The sequence below is a fragment of the Lactuca saligna genome, chromosome 1 (genome assembly GCF_052625555.1).
Source record: "Lactuca saligna cultivar CGN05327 chromosome 1, ASM5262555v1, whole genome shotgun sequence".
Lineage (NCBI taxonomy): Eukaryota > Viridiplantae > Streptophyta > Magnoliopsida > Asterales > Asteraceae > Lactuca > Lactuca saligna.
This window is the reverse complement of record NC_136417.1, coordinates 17743452-17750609: the sequence shown is the minus strand read 5'-3', so window position 1 is coordinate 17750609 and position 7158 is coordinate 17743452.

The following is a 7158-nucleotide window of genomic DNA, read 5'->3' as shown; positions in this document are numbered from 1 at the left end:
GAGAGAGAAAGAGAGAGAGAGAGAGAGAGAGAGAGAACAAAACATAGGTGGATACGAAAGAAAAAGATCAAAGTTAAGGAAGGCAGGACAATTAAGAAGCAGAAAAGAAATCGTTCGCTGGAACTGTAATGAAATAGGACATTTCAGAAATAAATGTCCTAAACCTCCTACAGATGATGGGAAGAAGGAGATGAATGTAGCAGAAGACTATGATGATGCAATAATTTGTTATGTACAGAATTTAGTCGAGTCTTGGGTGATGGATTCAGGAGCATCATTTCATACTTGCCACAAAAAAGAAATCATGAAAAATTCAAACCTTACAACGGTACTGTTCGTCTAGCAGATGGTAAAATTATGAAGATCACTGGTATTGGAGATGTAACTTTAAAAACTTCAATGGGGTACTTCCTGGATTTTGAAGGATGTTAAATACATTCCTGATCTAAAGAGAATGTTGATCTCAGTGGGACAGTAGGATGAAGAGGGACATGATGTAAAGTTTGAAAAAGGTAAATAGAAGATTATTAAAGGGAACTTGGTTATTGCTCAAGAAAGGAAAAAGGGAACTCTATATATGGTGGAGCTGGCCTCAGGAGAAGAAAAATGCAACTATTGGAGATGGGGAGTCCTCTACTTTATGGCACCAAAGACTTAGCCATATGAGTGATAAAGGAATGAAGACGCTTTCTTTAAAGGAAATGATCCCACAACTGAAGAATGTGACAGTAGACTTTTATGAACCATGCGTATTTGGTAATAGATTATAGTTACTTTCATGAAGATGGGTCAACCACTAATATCAGAGAAGCTTGAGCTGATACATTTCGATGCCTTCGGTCCCATGTCTGTTTCATTAACAAGAGATTCCTAGTATTACGTTACCTTTATAGATGATGCTACCAGAAACGTATGCATTTACTTTTTGAAAAATAAATCTGACATTTTCTGTACTTTTAGAAGGTCCAAAGCTACTATGGAGAATGAGATGATTCTGAAGATAAAATGTCTGAAGTTAGATAATGGGGTGAATACAACAATAAGGAGTTTACCAATTATTGTGTAGAACATGAAATTAGAATGTTAAGACTATGCTAGAAACACCTAAGTAAAATGGTGTTGTAGTGAGGATGAACAGAACATTAAACAAGAGAGCTAAAATCATGAGGTTACATGCAAGGATGCCAAAAATGTTCTAGGTAGACACAATGACACAGTTGCTTACTTTATAAATCGTGGATCCTTAGTCCCCACTAGGTTTAAAATTTCAGAAGATGAATGGTAGAAAAGGGAAGTATCCCTCTCTCATATTAAAGTATTTGGTTGTAATGCTTATGTCAAGGTTAAAGATGAAGAAAAATACAAACTTGAAGCAAAAGCTAAGAAGTGTATCTTTATCGGGTACGGGCTGGAAAGATATGTGTTATAAATGATGGGATAACCAAACCATGAAAGTAATCAGGAGCAAATATGTCACTTTAGTGCAGATTCCATCTATAAAGAGTTTATATGGACTGAAATAATCCCCAAGGAAGTGGTATTTAAAATTCATCAGCTTGATGTAGAAAAATGGGTATAAGAGATGTGAGATGGACCATTGTTGTTATCTGAAGAAATTCAGGTCTCTTACATTATTATTTTATTATATGGTTATGATATGTTGGATGTTGGATTAGACATATAGGAATTTAATATAATGATGCAACAACTCTCTAGAGAGTTTGAGATGAAGGATTTGGAAGCTGGAAAATAAATTCTCGGGATGAGCATAGTGAGAGACAAAGTTCTTCGAACTTTGAAGCTTTCGCAACAAAAGTATATCAGAAAGATTCTAAAGAAGCTCAACATAACTAATTGAAAACAAGAAGTACACCATTGGGAAGTCAGATAAAACTTTGAAAGAAATAGTCCTCAAAGATGGATGAAGATAGAGAAGAAATGGCCAAAATCATGCATGCATCAACAGTTGGCAATTTGATGTATGCTATGGTGTGCATCAGAATGGACATTGCACATGCAGTGGGAGTTGTGAGTAGAATTATGTAAAATTCGGGTAAAGAGCACTGGAAAGGGGTCAAGTGGTTGTTGTGTCACTTGAAAGGTACTTCTGAAGTTACTCCATGTTTCAGTAGAAATAAAGTGGTTTGGAAGGATTCGTTGATGCTGATTTATTGGGATGTGCAGATTCAGGAAAAAACACTAATGGGTATGTTTTCACAATCATAGGTACAACAACAAGTTGGATGTCTAAACTTCAAAAAAGTATTTCCCTTTCAAATACGGAGACATAATATATGGCCATTACAGAAGCAAGAAAAGAGTTCATATGGTTGAATATTTTTCTATCAAAACTTGGAATAAAACTAGAAGACTTTGTTCTCCACCGTGACAATCAAATTACAGTACATCTCGTGAAAAATCTAGTGTTTAACAGCCAAACAAAACACATAAAGATGCAATATCATTTCATACAAGAACTGGTAACTGATGGTAGACTAAATCTGAAGAAGATCATTGGTATGAAGAATGCAACTAATATGTTTACTAAGGAGGTACTACTGATAAGTTGAAGTTGTACATGGTTTCAACTGGGATTCTTGGAACTTGAAGAGGAGGTAGTAGACTAAAAAGAGAGAATGTGTGTGTGTGTGAGAGAGAGAGAGAGAGAGAAAGAGAGAGAGAGAGAGAGAGAGAGAGAGAGAGAGAGAAGTGTTATGGTGGATACGGACTTGGTTGGCAGCTAAATGATGATCAAGACTCCAAGTAGGAGATTGTTAGATATGGATACTTATCATCAGATCTGGAATTTTAAAGTGTTAGTACCTAAAAGTGAATCTCTAGCAATCACCCAACAATTTCTGAGATCATTCTTAGTTCCGAAGTGAAAGATCTTCCAGAGTCGATGGAGAAGAAGAATTGGTGTCAGGAGTAAAAAATCATGTGCGAAGTGAAAGAAGTCCAAGATGATGAATATGTTCCGAATCAGTTTGTCCGTCTACATTAAACAGTCTTGTCATTTAGTTTGATATAACGTATCATAGAACTTAGTATCTTGTTTCAACTTAGATAATCAGATTGTCAGAAGTAACTCTATTATCTAGTTCTATATATGTTTTTGGTTAGTACGGTGTAAGTTGTTCTCCTATTTAAGGAGCATTCAATGTCAAAACAAAATGACAGATTGCTTCACCAAAGATAGATAATTTCACATTTATTTTTAATTACATCTTTCTTTCAAATCACATCTTTCAAACATTCTTCTTGTTCATTTATCTTCTTTACCTTGATCATTGACTTCTAGTATCATTTATGAATTGAATACTTTGTTGAATCTCTAACTTCAAGTCTTGACTGGTCATACCAGACTTGAATGGAACATTCGTTTAGTAGCAGACATTGATCTTAAGCATTAACTCACCGTTTGAGTTTACAAACCTTGTCCCTACGCAATCAAATCCTTGTTCTCACATTGATCCTAAGCATTCACTAACATTTCACTGGACTCCCAACACCGGAATCTTTCAAAAAAATCATTCCGGACTATTTTCAACTCTAATGCTTCATTCCAGAACCTGTATCAACAATCTTTCATGTTCCAAGATCACCAAATTTTCATCCAGGACTCTTCATGTAAAAATCAAATCATTTTCAAAAACATTCCAGAACGCTAAGATTCCGAAATCAAAAGAAATGATGATGTCCAAAAGGTTTTTAGATGAAACGTTTTTCCTTAATGGTTACTTTTAACTAATGGTTATCCTGTCTCCATGAAGCTCGCTACACGTCTCCAAAAAGCGAACATCATGTCACAAACGGGGGTTTCCATTTCTCACCACTAATCAGGGTTGTTTTAGCCTCTTAAGGTCACCTCTGTACCATATTGGCCAAAACTTTGAATGTGAACGGTTTTCTTATCTGAATATCATCATTACTTTTCAACCTGACCCACTTTTTCCTTGAACCTATAAAATCCCTTTGAAATCCCTTTTACCTGTTATGATCTCTAAAACTTCATCTTCTTTTCTCTCAACTGTTCTTCAAGCATTCAAGCTTTTTCAACAATAACGGCTTCATCTCCCACCAAAAACACTCAACCTGCTCCTAAAAACCCTAAACCCGTTATGAAGAAGAAATCTCCCAAGGGATCATCGTCTTCCATGTCTACATAACCCTTTGTCAAGGATACAGTGATGACATGCCCCGAAACAGTGGTTCACATTTATGTTATAATGTACTTGTATATGTATTGTATGTACTAGTGTAGTGAATGTATTGTTTCTCGTTATAGTATTCTCTGATTGTTTCTCATCATAGTATAGTTGTATAGTTTCTCATAATAGTAAGTTCTCTTAGTTTCTCATCATAGTATAGTTGTATATTTTCTCATAATAGTAAGTATTGACTCATGAATGAACTGACTCTTTTTAAGCTTCATTGAATTAGAAGAAATGAGTAGTATATCGCTAAACTATACCTATTATAGTTTACTAGTAGAATTGTTTGTATGAATGAATGTATTGAACGAAGATAAAAGCCTTTATATCTATACATATACACATAATATATAACTAAGGATCCAATGACACTCGGAAAAATAATAGGGTACTCTAAGTCCACAACCAAACAAGGAACAAGAAATAAAGTGAGTTATCACTCCTAAGTCCTTCAAACCTTATTTATATAACTATATATGTATTAGACATAGTTTTAACAATATATAAGTTTGAAAACTGTAAAAGAAAAGGTTTGATATATAAAAGTGAATTTGATAAAGATTTTAACATGTAAAGGAGTTTGATAAGCAGTTTGAAGTCATTTGATTGATAAAACAGTTAAAAGCATAGCAAATCCATATGTTTGATAGTTATTAATCACATGTGATTGATATAATAACTATAATGATTCAACTTGTATTCTCTCCTCCCCACCCCCCCCCCCCCCCCATTAAAGCATTTAAAATCATTTAAAAGTTTGATTAAGGGGTATGAACTCACCTGTAGTGAGTGGTTTGGATGAAAGTGTTGGATGAGGTGATAGGTGTCAAGTGAAAACTTGAACACACACACACACACAGATCATATTTAACATATAAAGACACATATATGTATCTAATTAGTGATTATAACACTAATTAAGCAAGTAAAGACACACTGGAACATGGAAAACACTTTGATTCAAGTGTTATAAGATCATAGGATTGGATCTAAGGGTTGTAGGGCTTTGCTTTGGAGTTTACGGTCCAAGAGTAAACTCTCCATGAGTTTACAGCCTAGGGTTTGTGGCCCTTATGGTTTTACGGCCGTAAACCCATGGTGACTTCTACCATTTGATGTTTAAGGTCCTTAGCTCAGGTGGGAGGTGTTCTAGACCAAGTTCTAAGACTTAGGAAGGAGTTTAAGGCAACATTGCACCCATTATTAGGGTTTACGGCCAAGAGAGATTGCCTTGGCCGTAAACTCCCTTGGTTGTTGGATTCTTGGTGTTTTCAAGTCCCTAATTCGTTATCCTAACTAATAAACATGTAAAGGATGCAAGGACTTACAATTTCAAGGCTAAAGATGGGAGTTTTCGGCCCAAAACACTTTTGTGTTCTTGGTGTTCTTGAGGATCTTGAAGATCTAGATAAAAAGATGGAATTTGTGGATGGATTCAAAGATGAATCAAGAAGAAATGATGTAACAACACATGGATGGAAGGGTTTGCTTACATTTGTGAAGATTGGAAGAAAAATCTTGAAGATCCTTGGGATAGAATTGAATGTTCTTGAACTTGAAAGGAAGAAATGGTGAAGAAAAGGTGTAAACTCATGCTTATAGCATGAGTTCATGGCCAAAGTGGAGTTTACGGCCCAAACTCCTAAATTTTGGTCGTTAACACCTCATTATGGTGTTAAATGCTTGATTGATTCAAAAAAGCCTAGAAGATACTTCCTTTCATTTGTTCTATTGATGCATTGAGGTTAAAACACCCAAACGGACTCTAAACAGAGCTAAAAGTTTGCAGAAATAAGCTTGACTAGACTTAAATGTAGGGTTTGCACAAGATAGAAATTTCGGGTTGTCATGAAAGCGTTTCCTCATAATCATTTTTAATGAAATGGAGAGAAACCTTGTCGCTTAGGTTTTATGGTGTATGTGTCCCTATCCACGTGAATTTGTTGTAACTATAATTACAAGATAATGTTTATTGACAAATCCAAACTTATATGGAATGAATTTGTTCAATCTTAATTTCTTGCCACCTGGTAGTACAAGGGCCTACCATGTCTTCCAAGTTGTTGAGTAGATCACCCATACAATCCAATTAACTTTCATTGATTAAGGTGCTTTGCCTTTATGCATTCAAATGAGAACTCATAGGACTCACATACATAGTCAATTTTAAATGGATTTGGCACAAAATAATGAATGTATCAACGTGATATGTTACAAACCTCAAGTCATGTGCTAGTGTTTAACAATAGGTTTACTCTTAATCAGTTCTTGAAACGTTTCAAGCACATTTAGACTCCTACTGACCTCTTGAAATATAAGATTCTCTTGTCAAGAAACATTCATTGACAAACAAATATTCAAGAGATAGTGCAGGTTCCTACAAACACTTTACACAATTGGTCTTAATTGGTCTTTCTCTTATCCAAAACATCACAACTACCAATTACAAATGTGAAAGAGTAAGAAAAAACCATTTTTTAACTCCACATTTGATGAGTCTTATAAACCTACTAAAGATGTGTCACTCAATGCACAATCTTGGAGTACGACTCTAAGACTTGTTTTTGGAACGAAGTACGATTCACCTTGTAACATTCCGAGATATGGCAGGTATTCTCGAAACTTCTTCTATCTTTACCTTGTCATTTATAGTCCTTGGGGTTGGAAGTAAAGAGCCAATATAAGTTTAAGGGCTAAATTAGCAAACTTGTTCTGAGAGGGAGTATGCTAAGAGTACATAGGAGTATGTTAAGCATACTAAGGTCCACCTTAGTAGGCTGGGTATACACTTGTGTATGTTGGGCATACTAATGTCAGGGTAAAAACCATAATACTTAGGAGTTATGGCCTATATAAGCAACATGATGAGCATCACACCTCCCTTACCTCAACCTCCATAGATTACATTTGTCCTCCCCAAACCCTAGCCTTTTCTTTGTGTGTT